This window comes from Python bivittatus, unplaced genomic scaffold (genome assembly GCF_059951505.1).
Source record: "Python bivittatus isolate LINGU-HERP-01145 unplaced genomic scaffold, Pbiv_v1 ctg000200_np1212, whole genome shotgun sequence".
Lineage (NCBI taxonomy): Eukaryota > Metazoa > Chordata > Lepidosauria > Squamata > Pythonidae > Python > Python bivittatus.
In genome coordinates this window covers 8,219,482-8,235,679 of record NW_028277040.1, presented here as the reverse complement: position 1 = coordinate 8,235,679, position 16,198 = coordinate 8,219,482, and the positions used below count along the sequence as shown (strand labels likewise).

Below are 16,198 nucleotides of genomic sequence, written 5' to 3'. Positions count from 1 at the left end.
TATAGTCACTTTTTAAACCAATCTTCAGATTAATCATTTTTATCTAAAGTACAGGCATTAATCAGAAAAGTAGGTTGAAAAACAATAGTTCTGATTTATTTAAACAAATGAACCACCATTACCGACAGCATGGCTGAGACCGGAAAACTTCTTTAATGAATAAATATGGAGTTAAAAAAAAACAAAACCCACATCTTTTCACAAGCAAAAAAGAGCTTGGTTGGCTCATAAATATCAGCAGTAACATGTCCCAAGCGTCTGAAAAGCCTGTCTCACAATCCCCGAACATTTGGGGAGAAAAAAAGAAGCCCAACCCCGTGACACATTCACATCTGACCAAGGAAAAGCTGCTCCAAAACGGATTATATTAACCTGCTGTCTTGTTAAAAAAAAAAGAGAGAGAGACGGATCAGACACTCTTGGCTGTGAGAAACTCCTCGTTACTTTTTTTTTTAACCCGTCCAAAATGCCTCAGCTAGAAAATATGCTGGCTATGTCCCCTGAACTGTCATTATTACACACGCACACACACGCACGTCTTCTCCAGAGTTCCAAGCAGTAGTCAGCAATGTACAAAAATGCAATAGGAAGCCGCGCTTTGGCACGAGATGGGAAAAGGGTCTGCGGCGACCGAGAAGTCATTTCATAATGGTGGGGCAACCAGAGAGTGCATTTGAAGAGGAACAGAGATTCTCCCCCACCCCCCATCTGTTCTGTAGCGAGGAGAGTGTGTGTGTGTGTAAGTATAGAGGAAGGGAGGGGGAAACCCTGTGAGATGGGAGTGACTGAGGAGGGCTTATCTGGCGTTGAGTGACGAGCCGAGGGAATTGAATCGCTGTAGAAACCCAGCTGAACGGGAAGGACGGCGCTCTCCCGGACTCCCGCCAGTGTTGAGCTAAAGGAAAACGAAAGGCACGGAGAACGCCCCCTCTTCGGTATTCCCCTGCTACTTCGCAACTCGCCTTTCACTGTCCTGTTGCTGCTCGTAGGAGAACCGTCTCTCCTAGCCTGGGCCGCGTCGCTCAGGCGGGACCAGATTATTGGCTGGTAAGGCACCGTCGCGAGCGCCCCGAGCCGCGCGCCCTTTCTGCTTTGCTGCCCCTTCGGGGGTAAATGGCGCCAAATGGCTCGGAGCTGAATTCTGCTTTTCGGTGAAACGGATCGGAGGCGCTGGAGAACCTGGAATCCAGCATTGCTGGTGGAGGGGAATGATCGCGGATGCCCCGTTCCGAGCCCTTCGGGTTTCTTCGGCCAGCCCTGACTGTCTTGGTCAAGGGGAATTGCGATAAAGTGGGTGGCGATGGGAGGAGCGGGATGAAGGAAGAAAACAAAACCTGGTTTAATTGTCGAACGAGAAATCATTTGGGTAGGTGGCCCACTTCCTACACCACCACCCCTGCATTGTTAGTCTCGTGCATTCGTTCAAGGGGGGGGGGGTACTCCCAACGTTGCAGTTTTGAGGAAATGGCACAGTGATCCCTGAAAAGCAATAAAGGGGTGTGACGCTGGAAGCATTCTTGAATCCCATCGGAGTGTGCGTGGGAAGAAGACCAGAGATCGAGTCCTTCCTTATTAACTAATTAGGCAGGAACTGTTAACCCCTATTTTGTTTCTGAGGCTAGTTTTACACTACTGTACAGCACTGTACAGTACAGTATTGATGCTCTGCAAGCAGGAATCTTACGAGGCATTTATATAATCCTTGTATTTCTAACTCCCTTGCTGTAACCCCCCCATACACTATTTCCTAAAGTATATATGTTAATGTTGAATGGTTTTGTGGAATATTTAACACTAAATGGCTTGAAAACCCAGTTGCATTAAAAAGTGATTGTGCAGCTCCTAAAAACTGCAGTCAGGTATCAAGGCAGCAAAGCTGCAATATTTTTCATGAAAGATTGCATTGTATTTTTTGAGTTGAGCTGCTCAAAATTGTAACTCTAGAAATGTACTGAAATTAAAAGGCAAATAGAAAGGTGAGTGAGTGCTTTCTTTGATTTTCACACCAAGATTCTGGCATTTTTAAATTGGGGCTTCAGGAACTTTCCATATTTCTTGTCCTTTACTGCCATAGCCTTGAGATACATTAACTATTTACTGAGAGCAACAGGAGGATTAAATTTATTCCATATTTTCAAAATGCATAGACATCTTATTTAGATTTTTTTGCTTGGGTTTGTAACTCAACTGTAATTGCTGGCTCTGCTGTTGATAGGTGGGGAGAGTAGTAGAGCTTGTTTGTCCACATACTATTACTAATGCAAATACTGTCATATTTTGAGATACCAAGTCAATATGTCATGGCCAACATTTCTGATCGCATACCCTTAAAAAAAATTGTGTGAATCTTTGTTGTATTCCAATAGTATCCGCTCAGTACTGGATACAAAAATGGGCCAGTGTCACTTGTATGCATTCTCATAGAGATGTTTTTTTATCCATACCTGCACATTCATAATTTTATATTAAGAAAAGCTGAATTCTGTGACTAGCATAAAGTAAGAAAATGTTGATAAATAATGCTATGAATCTTTAATCTTTGGTGAAAGGGCAGATGGCCTCTATATAAACTTAAGAGCTCTACTACAGTGCTTGGGGCTTTTCATCATGCTTCAGGAGAGGGCCACATCCAGGTGGAAACTTCATGGACTGGAAGGCCTTTCAGTTATTTATTTGGGGATGAGAAGCCACAGGCTTCTGGGAAAGGGAAAAATGTAGTGTCAGAAGCAGGAATTGGGCTGCTGGAGAAGGAACTGATTGTACACATACACCCCTGAAGCATTATGGAAAGGAGAGTGCGATGGAGTAAATAATAAAACAACACTTTCAAATATATATGCATAAAAATGTTACTGAATTAATATAACAGATTTATTCCCAACAACTGGGTGCTTCCCAATATTTTTTTAACATCTTGCCTTATTAATATTACAGAAACATTCAGTGAGGATTCGTAATCTAGCCCCGGTTCTGATTACTGTTTCTCTGAATCTGAACCCTGACACATTATAATTAAGGAGATGTGGCATTTTTAATAAATCCCCTAATTCAGGGGATTTGCTGATAAAGTCTTAAACATGCTAGGCTGAATACAGAGAATCTACTTCTGAGTAGACATGTAGGGCAATTTATGCCTTACTCAGTCCAAATAGGATCCTGAAATACATAGAATTGCTCCATTAATTCCATTAAGCAACAGCTGGTAATATAAGAGGTTTATGGTTCTTTATTTATTTGAGTTATATCCTGTTTCTTCACTAACAGATGGTGGTCATGGCAGCCAACAAATAATGTTAAAACCATAACATTAAAAATACAACTAAAACATAATTAGAACACATACTAGGAAAAAACTTAAAAAAAAAAAAAAAGCTTCCAACTCGATCAGCCAGAGCCTGCTTGGTATCAAAAGCCTGCCTAAAGAATACTTTTTGTTAGGTTGACTTTTCTTGCTAAGGAGCTCAAAAGCCTGAGTGAGAAGACCATCTCTTGAATTGCCACCAAATGCAGTATACCCTCTCTTGAAGATACAAATACCAGGGCAGGCTCCTAAGGGAGAAGGTAGTCTTCTCAATAGGCTTTTCAGATTATAATCAGTACTTTGAACTGAACCTGAACCAGATTGTTAATCAGTTAAAAATTTCAAAGCAGGGAATCACATGCTTCCTGTAGCCAGACCTATTCTCTGATTTAATAGCAACCTTCAGCTGAAGTTTCCAAGCCCCATGTAGGTAGCCTTAGCTATGTGAGTGCATTATAGTAGTCCAGAATTATTTGAATTGATATGTATATATAAACGCACACTGTATATGTGCTACATAAATACATATATTTACAAACTAAAATGGGCTTTTCCTTAGGATGTTTCATTCTGAATGTTCCACAGATATGTCCGTAATAGACTGTGGGCCCTCCTGCCACTCCCTGATCAGTTCTAGACCTGCCTATTCCCATATCTTTGATTTACTGGAAGGAATAAATCAGGATATTTCTGGCTTTCTTCCAGGATAACTAAAATTCAGCAAAGCTTTTTTGTTTGTTCGTTTCTTTGTTTGGTGATGTTGGGACTCGTGGCTCTGCTCTTGTTCTGCCATGCATCCTAGTTCCTTGATCCCTGATCAGCTGGAGCTTTTGCTAAGGAAGGGATAGAGGGAACCTTTTCAGTGATCTTGTTCTTAACCCTTCTCACCAGTTTCCCAACTGATGAATACAATTGATTAAAGGTTGATTTTCCCTGCTTATGGAAACAGCATGCAGTGCTCTCTTGCCTCAACCTCACCTCCCAGCCCCTCTGGTTTAAATGAGCCATTAACTCTCCCTTCCTCAGACATATTCCTAAAGGATCTAGAAACTAGGTTAGGACTATTGTGCAAAGAATGCAGCTGTAAAAATATTGCCATGTTACCCTTCCAGCATCATAGCTAGCAGAGGCTTCTTAACAGAAACAGAAAGATTTGTGTCATCACAGCAGCGTGGCTTCCTTATATAATGTGTCTCTCTGTGTGTATTTGCAAACAGAAAAATGTACACATATATTAAAAACATGGAGGGGGGGGAGTTTGCTGGCAAATAATTTGTCTTGTTTTGTACAGAATGGGGCAAGGGGAATTTTGTTACACCTGGAGCTGAAGGGTGAAAGCAGAACAAAAACAATCATGTGGCAATATCCTAAGAACCATAATCAGATATTAGAATAGAATTTGTGCTTGAGAGGCTCCAAAAGTATGTGTTTTCCCCCAGAATGTAAGGCTGATGTACAGTTTTCTATAATTTTTTGCTGAGTTATTAATAATCTAACAGAATATTTATAATTAATATAAACCATTAGGAATGCTTTCTTCAGTCAAAGGCTTAAATTACTTTGTGTTTGAGCAAGATAACACTTATCTTAGGGTAAGATTCTAGAGTATCCTAACTCTGTTGGTTTCCTGACATTTTAGAAGTATATTAAGCATTGCATTCTTCCACACAAGGATTCTGTGCCAGTTTGAAAGCAGCTCTAGACTTCTGTGTTCTCATGATGTCAGTAGAGTAATGTTGCAGAGCTGAGCTTATATTTTTTCCAGATCAGCTGCACTGTGATTCAAAGTGCTGTGGAGCTAGTTTGGGTTTAGTTGGTTGAGGCTTTTAAAGACTTTGCTGCTCCCTTTACCCATTAGAGACCTCTTATCTCACATCTTACAGCTCCTGAACTTCAGCTCTTGTAAGGGAAATGCTAGTTTCAGGGCTTTGCAGCTCTCCCTCAATAGCTCCAACAAAAGAATAGGGGTGAAATGCTTTGTTCTTGCTTCCTTTTTTTAGTATGGAAACAACCAGTGTGCAAAACCAAGCTATTGCTTTTTCCTTTTTTTTTTTCCTTTCTGTGTTGTGCAAAGAGGAGGTAGGGGATTTTTTTGTTGGTGCAGGATCTGTAGTAGTTTGGTTGCTGCAGTGATTTCCATCCAGTTTACAAGTCTGCAGAAGTGATGAATATCACAGATCACCTTCAAGATTCTTTTGAGGGTTTGGAGAGTGAAAAAGGTGGTAATAGGGAAGTACCACTATATAGTTTGGGAAACTATGTCTTTTCCCCAAGATATTTATAAAGGTGCCTGAATAACTTGAAAATATTTAAGCATATGATGGTTTAAAATATGCTGTAGATAATAGTTAATCACAATAGGTGCTGTTTGCTTAGATAAAATTCCTACTGAAAAGAAAGGCTCCAGATACAGCATTTATTGATGCCCTGTTTTATTTTATGGTAACAAAAGAGCAACATTGCTAAATCAGAAAGGAGCCAAACCAAAAACCACATATCCAAATATACTAAACTACTTCTAGGAAGCTCGGCCCTCATACATTAACTACTGGCTTCTATATTTAAAAGGGAATGAAGCAAAAGAAGAGATCCAACTTTTCCATTCAGCATTAGGGAATCTACATCAAAAGCATCTTCCTTAGCTATAAAATAGAGCTCACCAATTCTTTCTGGTCTGGTGTTTTCTGTCACCTTTTTGAATATGCCTCTTCATCTTGAGACTGAACCACAAATGCTAGTTAATGTATCTATCCCAGCACAGTGCTTGTTGCATGTTCCTTGCTAATTTTTGAGCCAGTATTTTTTATGATTCCTCCTAAATGTACTAATAATGAATCTCTTTTAGTAATATTTGCAATGATGGCTGTTTTGATAAATCATTTAGATAGTGTTCCCAGGAATAATAGGATAAGTAATAATACAATGGCTGCCTGTTTTTTTTTTTAAGGAAGTTTATACAATATGAAGTATACATAGGAAATTGTATGGGCGAAATTTGGTGGCTGATGGAACTGCTTCTGGCAGCAGAAGCAAAAGGGAATTTTCCCTTCACCTTGCAGAAAATGGCCATATTGTATGCAAATGCTGTCAGTGTTATGAACTGCTGCTTAAAGTTAGTTAGTTTCTTTCTTTCTTTCTTTCTTTCTTTCTTTCTTTCTTTCTTTCTTTCTTTCTTTCTTTCAAAACTTTAAAACTTCTTTACAGCTATATCAGATATAGTGTACATTTAGATGTTTTTATGTTGATTGATCTATGACTTCATACCAATAAATTAAACTCTTCCCCGCGCAAACTCACTCTTCCAAAATCTGCTCTGGAAAATCTTCAAGTGAGTAGAGATGTGGAAAAAGTCCCATCTTGTCTTTCTCCAAAAAACAGATTGAAATCTTCCTTAATTGTTGACTAATCAGTGGCATGGGGACATTTCTTACCACACAAATAATGCTGCAAAGGAAAACAAAGTGCAAAGGAAGAGTACTAGGAAAGATAGACTTTTCCTTGAGTTAAATTAGATTCACAATTTATTTTATCTTAAACATGCTTTATTTGTAAGGGAAAATAAAAAGTGCACCAATTCTTACTTACATATTGTCCTTAATTTCTGCAGTACACAACATATTTTTCTTGATACTGAATCTGAATCCCTCTTCCCTTTCCTCTAGATAGAATACTTCATTCTGAATATAATGATATGTTTAATAGAAAGTAATGCTGCCTTTAATACCCGCTTTCAAAAAACCACAATGGCAGTATGTACCATAAAAACACTACAATAATTGCAGCATAAAATAGAGTTCCATAAGTTACAATAATTGTACTATTAAAACTACTAAAACTTTAAAGGCCAATTTTAAAAGATACTCTTTCTGAAATCAAAGACTAAGGCCCAATTATAGCTCTAAATTAAGGGAATTCCAGTATCTGATAGTGACAGAAGAGAAGGGCCTTTCCCACATGCCTGACTAGTACGGGTAAGGTACATCTTCAGAAGGTCTGATCTTAAACCTAGGGGGAGGTTATAGCAAGAACTTTCCATTCTGAAGTCTGTAGTGTGGCACTTGTAAATGACTATGTCCCCATGGATACTTCCCTTGGCATCTATCACGTTCTCTGTTCCACCTGATGGATGGATTTCATGGAATCCTAGAGTTGGAAAGGATTATTGAGACCGAAACCCTTCTCAGTGCAAGGATCCCCAAATTAGAGTATCTGAGACAGATGGCAGTCAAGCTTCTGTTTGAACACATCCAGTAAACACATCTGTTTGAACACATCCAGTAAGGAGGAATTTTCCATCTCTCCACTGTTGTAGTTGGGTCCACTTTGAATTGCTCCTACTGTAAGAAAGTTTGTTCTATTATTGAACTGCAATCTACTTTCTTATTACACCAATCTATTATTCTGTGTTTTGTTCTAATCAGTAATACAGAACAGTTCTTCACCTCCTTCTTTGTGACATCTGTTCAGATATTTGAGGAGTGCTATCATGCCCCCCCACCTGCTGAGTCATCTTTTTTTGAGGCTAAACACATTTAGCTCCTTCCATATATCGTCTTGGTATTTAGTTTGTGGTCCTTTGGTCCTTCATGGGGGAAGAAATGGATGCCAAATGATAAAGCAGGATTAAAAACCATCAGAAAGGCAGCATACAAAATAGAAATGTAGCCAAGCCAAGCTAGACTGCATATGGAATAGCATGGTTTTGGGGGACAGAGTGGCACTTTTGGCCATTCCAAAGAAAACTGAAGATTATCCTGGTTTATTTTGTAATAAAATGACAATAGCACAATATGACCCTATTAATTATAGCTCTAAATTAAGGGAATTCCAGTATCTGATAGTGACAGAAGAGAAGGCCCTTTTCGACATGCCTGACTGGTAGGGGTAAGGGACATCTTCAGAAGGACTGATCTTAAACTTCACCATAACTATAAAATGAAGTGGGAAATGTGCTACGTTGCTGTGCCACATGGGACTACTGGTTCTGCTCATGAGTGGCTGAGGAAGTATGGGTTTCAAATCAACTGTGATTTAGCAATAACTAAGCATATCACCTGAATGTAAAATTCACTGTACTTTTGGCTGCTGCATATCACAGAATGAAGCAATGGTTTGTGGCTGATTAGAGTTTAGTAAACAACCAGAAGTAACCATGCTGCCCTGGCCATTGATGGGAAGAGACAGTGGGTGCATGCAGAAGACTTGTTGTTTAATTTTTTTTATGGTTAAGTGAAAGGATTATGCTATGGAATCTGCTGAGAGCAAATTTAGAGGTTCCATTCCTACCAAGTTTAAATGAAGTCCTCAAATATGCAAAGTATCGTGTATGAAAAGAAGTTGTGTACAAACTGATATTTACATTTTAACAAACACCTTCTATCAAGCTGCATTTACAAAACTTACATCAAATAAGTATATACAGTATGTCAAAAAATAGAATCAAGATAATACATGTCTTTAACAAAAGGGTATTGTTTACATTAATAGCTACTTAAGGTAGAGAAACAGAGCTTCCATATGTTGAGAGAAAGTAAATCATTACAGTCTTTTTTAATCCAGGAAATAAAATGCAGGATTAAATATTTCCGGATTAATACAGACAGCAAAACAGGCAGGAACTTCACTGATTTCCACAGTCTTAATTAAGTTTGATGAGTCGGTGAGCCCAATATATCTTGATGAAAAGGTATAATTACATTTTAAGGCAAAGTCAAAAGCCCCAATATTTAAGACCAATACCATTAGAGGTTAGACCAAGGAAATAAATGAAACACATACATACTGGCTATTTCTCTCTATAGCATAACAATTTTCCTTTGTGGAACAAAATTTCTCCTCATTAAGTTAATTGGAGCCATCTCTTATATACGGCATTAGAAATGCAAAATAGGCATTTTGCATGCAGACTATAATTAAACACATTTGCTTACCCTTCTTATAGAATTGTTGCTCATTAAGGTATTGTGTGTGCATATGTGTTTGATACAAGAAAGAGGGTAGAGAGTATGGTATGACCAGGAGAATAGCATTCATCCAATTTTCATTTTAGAGTTACTGTACAGTTTCCGAACACAGGAAGTCCAGCCACCTCCAAATTGGCAGACTAAGGCTGATGTTTGTGTGTTATTTCTAGAAACATTTTTCTTCTATTAAAACTTTGTTTTCCATTGTGAAAGGGAAATTTATTTCAATACACAGATCCTAACACTGGCGTAATGGAGAGGGAAAAATATTCTTCTAACGTTAACAGTTAAAATTTGGTTGCCCATAAATGTTCTCACAATATTTTCCAAACATTTATTATCCCTCTTCAGACTTCGGAGGGGAAAGATTGAGCATCTTCTCTAGTTGTATCATGGACTTTTCCAACCACTGCTTTCACTACTCTTAATCTCAGAAGAAATGGGAAGGTGACCTGTCATTTTCTTCACCTCAGCGGACTTGAAAAGCTGAGGAGTGAAAGCCACCACTCGAGCTTAAAAGTCCCTCACCCTCTTGTTTCAGAAAAGGGAGGGAAAACTTTTTTGTCCCCCCGGCTTGTCCAGTGCTGCAGAGGGAAAGGGACAAAACAACTTTTCGCTCTTGTCCATGGTGGTTTTGTTTGTACTGATGGGGAGCTGTGGAGCTTCTGGCTGGCGTTTCCTTTTCAAGAACTGAAGTTCAGGAGCTGGAAGGAACTGTGAAGCACAGCATCTTAAAAACCTTGAAACAGAACCCCAAAACTAGCTCTTTTTTGCTTTCAGTTACCCTGCAGCTGAACCAAAGACAAATCAGCTCAACTCTCCATTCTTGGGGGGTGGGGGGAGGTTCTTCCTGGTTTCAGTACAAAGTATGGCCTCTCACTTATTAAGAAAAAGGAAAACGTGATTAAACAGTGGATGTAGATTTTCACGTGCTGATTCTTGTACTTTTAAATAAATTATGTTACTTATTTCCTACAACTGCATCTAATTTATTTAAAATACATCATATTCACCAGAATGGGGAGACTTGTCTTTACAGTATATTGATCTTGAAAAGGACAGCCTTTAAATCGAGATATTTTCTGTAAAGTAAGGTATTTTTAGATACTTGATTGACATGTATTCAAGTTTTGAATATATATACTTTATACAGAGAGAAATACAATATGAAAAGGAAACACCAGCTATGAGGAACAGTTCTCTCAAAGGAATGTTTTGATCTCTTAACCACTCAGTGTTTTGCTTGAATGACACCCTAAGTTAAATAACAGCCCTTAACAACTTCGTGGTATTCTGCATGTTTCTGAGCTGGTACTGAGTGAGGGAAAAAAAATACCAGTACAGAAAAAATGCCAAGGTACTTCTTCATTGGATGTTACTGTTTTAGTACAAGTATAATTTGTCTGAGAGAAAGGTTTCTGTTTTTATATCTACAATGTTAGATATAAAACCTTGGCTAGATAATCCATCAGCTACAGTGTTTATATATGCGCAGTATATGTAATATATGTAATACATTGGCAATATAAATTATTGCAAAGATTGTTGCATTCATTATGCACCCTGATTGTAAGGATGATCACCATTTGCACTGTTGAAGGAAATTGATTATGTACCATCAAGTCAGTGTCAATCCTTAGCGACCACACAGATAGATCTTCTCCATGATGATCTGTCCCTAATCTGATCTTTCAGGTCTTCCAACAATTGCCACTGTGAGTCTATCCACCTTGCTGCTGGTCGTCCTCTTCTTCTTTTTCCTCCTACCTTTCCCAGCACTTTTTCAAGAGAGCTAGGTCTTTGCATAATGTGTCCAAAGTAGGATAAGTTAAACCTGGTCATTTGTGGCTCGAGTGAGAACTCTGAGTTGATTTGTTTGTTTTCTTGGCTGTCCATGGTATTTTCATGAGTCTTCTCCAACACCAAAGTTTAAAAACATCAATATTCTTCCTATCCCACTTCTTCAAAGTCCACCCAAAATAGTGGTGTGCTCCCAATCAGACATTTCTTTGATTACTTTGGATGTTAGTTATATCACATATACAGTTCTCACTGTAAATACCCTGGAATAATATCTCTTTTGTGAGAGCACACGTTGCCAAGGATTAAAACTACTTTATTAGAAATTAGGGCTTGGTGGACCTTGCTTCAGAGAATTTAGTGATGAGAATGTAGCATCTATCTATAGCTCAAAGTGTGTTGCACAACCCTTTTAGAGTTTCTTGTGCCTTTTGTACAGTGACTCACAAAATTAAAAAGAGATGTGGCCAAGGGGCTGTGATTGAGGATAAAAAGGCCATAGGGCTGAAAGAGAATTATTGCAAACTAAATCATTGCCACCTATGATTTAGAACTCTGTCTCCCTAGATTCCATGTTTTCTAGGACTTGGAATCCAGAATTTGGCTCAGAATCAGTATTAGTCATAGCCTATCAAGTTTAAATGCTTGGGGGTGGGGAGTGGGGGTTAAGCTTGTTCTTATCTCTGGCTGGATTGTGCCATGTTTACTGAAAAACTAATATATCTGAAATAACAGTGCTGGCTCAGCAGATTTTGCTGGCTAACAGAGAAAATACATCATCTATGTTCCAGCTCTCTCCTTACTCAATCAGCACAATTTAAAAAAAACTCATTGGTGTTACAGTATGTTATATGATAGGGGTAATGTGTTTATATTAGAAGTAATGGGGAAAAGGGCGAGTTATATGCACATGGTGTCAGCTTTAGCCCTTAGATGGGCACAGGGTTGGGCTCTTAAAATACACTCTTACAGAGATTTCCTTGAAAGTTAGTCCCATGACCTCAGTGAACCTCAGTGAAAAATTAGTCCCATGACCTCCAGGGAAACATGAAGAGGATGAATCTGTTGATGTACCAGTGCAGGGAAATGCCTGAGAAGATTTAAATTCTTCATTATCATTATCATAATTAAACTTATCAGTATTGTCTGTTCTAGAATCCTCTTCTCTCTCACACCTCCTCTTCAAAAATCGCCACATTGGACCTGAGACATGACTAAATAAACATGTACAAAATTTATTTAAAATAATGGGATAAAATAACTACAGGAAAACTGCAGGGAAAAGATGCTGGAGGAAGAGACTGACAACACAGACTAAGTTGGACAAGTCCATTAATTTCTTGGAAAATGCACGTCTCCCTCCCTCCCTTCAATATATTCCTCCCATCCTGCAATATAACATTCATATGTTATCAACAGTCTCCCCATCTCGTATCAAAAATTAAGAATGGATTCAACCAGATAAACACAATCCTATAGCGCACTACCAGAGAGCTCAGAAAGAGTTGTCATTAGATTTTTGTTCAGTCTTTGCTCATCACTGCAAGAGCGTGTTGCCCAAATTTGAAATAATTTTTAAAATAAATCATGATCTCCCAGGGAACCCCTAGTGACCTCTTATGGATCCCTAGGGATCCACAGAACTCTGGTTGGGAAACCCTGCTTTAGTTGGATCATTACCCTTCCCACGCTTTTCATTTCTCCCATAGCTAACAGATTTCCCTACAAACGTGATGCTCTTCAGTCCTGTTGAATCAACTTGCATAGTTTAGAACTGTAGATTAGAATAGAACATTCAACTTTTCATATTAAAAGGTATAAGGATACATTTCGTGATATTTATCTTCCTTTTCTTCCTCCAGACCACTTTTAAAAAAACAAAACAAAATGAGAAAGGCCCTTTGGAAAATTCCCCTAAGAAGAAAAGCATTGATTTATTTCAGGACAGACTATTTCTTTAGCATGATAATATTAAGCCAGAAACTCCACACAACATTACCAAGATTTTAGTGACATTGGCAACATTTAACAGGCAAACCTATTAAGAAATGTCAAGAAAAGTTGTAGTTTGAGTTTGTATATAATCTCCATGAAATTACTGCTTTGACATATAAATTATTATTTCACATGGACAGGTCATGAGTTTTGGAGGGTTTTGTGTCAGTGATGATTGCCTAGGAATGTACTTTTTTTCTTATTATATTTGTGACTAATTCCAGCGAATCTCCACTGGCAGTTTGCTTCCTCTTTGTCTTCCTTGTTCTGCTTCTCCAGAATTTGAACATAAAAAGTCTAATACTATGTATACTTTTAAGTGCAAGCAATACAGTTTCACTTCCGTTATGATATTAGAGTGTGAATATCGCATGGAGACATTTCTTCCTTGTACCACTAAATTAATTTAATACTAGCATATCTGGAGGCATTTTATCAAGCAGTCCTTTTGGGATCTATTTAATTTTTTTTTAGTTTTTGATTTCAAAACAACAAAATCCCTTGACTAAAAATAACAGGGAAGTAAAAAGGAAGCATAATGCAAGAGGGAGGGAGGGAGGAAAAAAGAACCACAGCAATCACAAATAGAACATTAATGGCACAAATGGATAAAACTTTATTTTTCTTTTGCTCTTTCACAGGAAAGACTTCTACTGTATATGTGTTCCAACAAAATAAATTCATTCTTCCAAAATTGTTTTCAAAATGTTATCAATTCAGTAAGCAAACTTGGCAACTGCTTTACTTTACTTTTGTTTGCCTCTTTAAAATATGTTTCAATTTCTCATTCACAGCATTGTTCTATTTTTGGTCTTTCCTGAAAAGCACAAAGAAGCAATGAAACCAGTTGCTGGCAATAAAAGGCTGATGGCTCTTTATTTCAGCCAGACATTTTCAACGTAATCCACAGAAGTCTAATGCATTCTAGCCCAATTTGAATCAGGCTTTCAGATGGATCTATGCAGGAACTTACATGTGCTTGGCTTAGACTCTATACTCACAATATAATCTGCCTCTGTGTGGAGGTAGCTCTTCTTCCTGCTCTTTGCACAGTCCATTTTGGGAGTTGTTAGATTAGCAATTGATTCTTCAGTCTGCAGGTTTTCCAAGGGTAGTATAAAATGAATAATCTGACCTCAATGTATATATGTAGATATTTAACAACTATGAAGGAATTGCCGGTAGAACAGCAGATACAGATAGTCCCCAGGTTAAGAACACCCAGGTTACAGGTGACCCATAGTTAGAACAGAGCCTATCATAGCAAAATTTGAGTGAAATACACAATGGTTCAAGTTCATTACAAAATACTACTTATATAGTATTATACAGATAGTCCTCGACTTATTCAGTGACTGTTTGAAATTACGGCCGCTAGAAAAAGTGACTTACAACCAGTCCTCGAAGTTACGGCCGTTGCAGCGCCCTTGCGGTCACCTGATCAAAATTTGGATGCTTAGCAGCCTGCCCGCACTTATGACCACAGGGACATTTCAACTCCCCCCACCTGCTTATCTCGCACCCAACTCTGCCCTTTTGGCCGCCCTGCAACCTGCCATGCGGGGTGGCAAGCAGCCCCAGAACCATGCAGCTCTGGAGCTGCTTGCCACACCCCAGAAAGCTGCAGTCAGCCCAGTCCCAGCCGCAGTTGCCCTTGCTACCCTGCACTCTGAGACCCCTGCTGCCCAACGCTCCACTATCCCAGCTGACCTTGCTGTCTTCTTGCTCCTGCTGCTGATGAGGCATGCCTGGCCTGGCCTTATGCTCCCTAGAAGCCCTTTTGCACAAAGCCACCAAAAGAAAGCCAGCAAAATCAAACCCTTTTGCAAGTGGTTTCTCCAGCAAAAGATTCCTACACCTGGCTCCCTGAGCCAATCCTTTCCCATTGGGCAAGACTGCTTCCTGTATTCCCAGCTGCCAAGGGGAATTATTCATCAGAGAAACCGCTTGGAAAGGAGCTTGCTTTTGCTAGCTTTGCACTGCTAGGCGATGATGATGATGATGATGATAATTTATTATTATTGTTGGTTGCACAGTCAGCCAGATGTTTAGACTGGATTTGGCATTTTTATCCACCTAACGAGTTCTTCCCAAGGACCTGGGATAGGCAGAAATTCTTGTTTGATGGTGTTAAAGGTATTGTTGCTGGATGTAAGCTGTTCCAAGTAAAGCTGACTTTTGCAATTGGATGATGATGATGTTGATTGCCCCTTTGTGCGAAGCCAGCAAAAGCAAGCCCCCTTCCAAAGGTCAAGGAGTCACATGTAGGAAAACTTTGCCAGAGAAGCTGGGTCTGAAAAGGAGATAGTAAAGGCAATGATGTGCTTCTGCTTCAGCCCTGGGGGCTGGGCACAAAAGGTGAAAGGTTGGTACAGAGAACTGGGAGAGGAGGTAGCTGAGCAAATGAATGCTTCCTGGGGCAGCTGGCCTGGGGCAGCTGGAGCTTCGTACTGTGCTGCAGTTCAGGGGCTGTTTGCAGCCCCAGAGCCTCATGGTTCTGAGATGGGATTTATTTTTAAGATGTTTATCCTGCCTTTCATTCAGGAGTTCTTGGTGGCAGACATAGCATTCCCTCTTCTCATTTTTCCGCACAGCAACAACCCTGTGAGATAGGTTGGTTTGAAAATCACCCAGGGAGCTTCCATGGCTGAGTATGGCCTTGAACCTGGGCCTCCCCAGTGTCATTCTAGCATCTTAACTGCTATCCTCTCCTGGCTCAACCACTGATCCATTCCTTTTTTTATATAATATTTTAATTAAAGTTTATATAAAAACTAATACAGAACTAAAAAACCTACAAACCAAAAGAAAAAGAAAGAAAGAAAGAAAGAAAGAAAGAAAGAAAGAAAGAAAGAAAGAAAGATAAAAGATGACTTCCCCCCTCCAAACAAGTATATGCATTAACAGTAACTTAACACCTTCTCTAATATTCCTTTAAAAAGCCCCTTTCATCCCCTTTCTCATCCCTAAACAATATCCAAATTATGAAAAATATTCGTCTAATCAGCAAAGGCATTAAGAGTGCCAGTGATAATAAACTATGTATTTTAAACAAATAGGTCTATTTTTCATTTTAACTTCTAAATTTTTTCTAAAAAGTAAAGCCTAGAAGATCTCTCCCCTTAAGCATACAAAAGAC

The 16,198-nt window shown here is 39.0% G+C and overlaps 1 protein-coding gene across 4 annotated transcripts in view; it reads left to right on the top strand.

Moving 5' to 3' along the window:
- Positions 1-534: 534 nt before the first annotated feature.
- The window catches only part of SPATS2L (spermatogenesis associated serine rich 2 like), a 69,451-nt gene continuing 53,787 nt past the window's right edge, over positions 535-16,198 (top strand). Inside the window, exon 1 of one of the 4 annotated variants that reach the window (XM_088135668.1) lies at positions 535-739. The gene's annotated coding sequence lies outside the window, so the exon portion shown is untranslated. Of the gene's footprint in view, positions 740-780; positions 1,048-16,198 lie in introns of those variants that run through there. The other 3 variants (XM_025172617.2, XM_088135669.1, XM_015889672.3) reach the window with 3 other exon arrangements.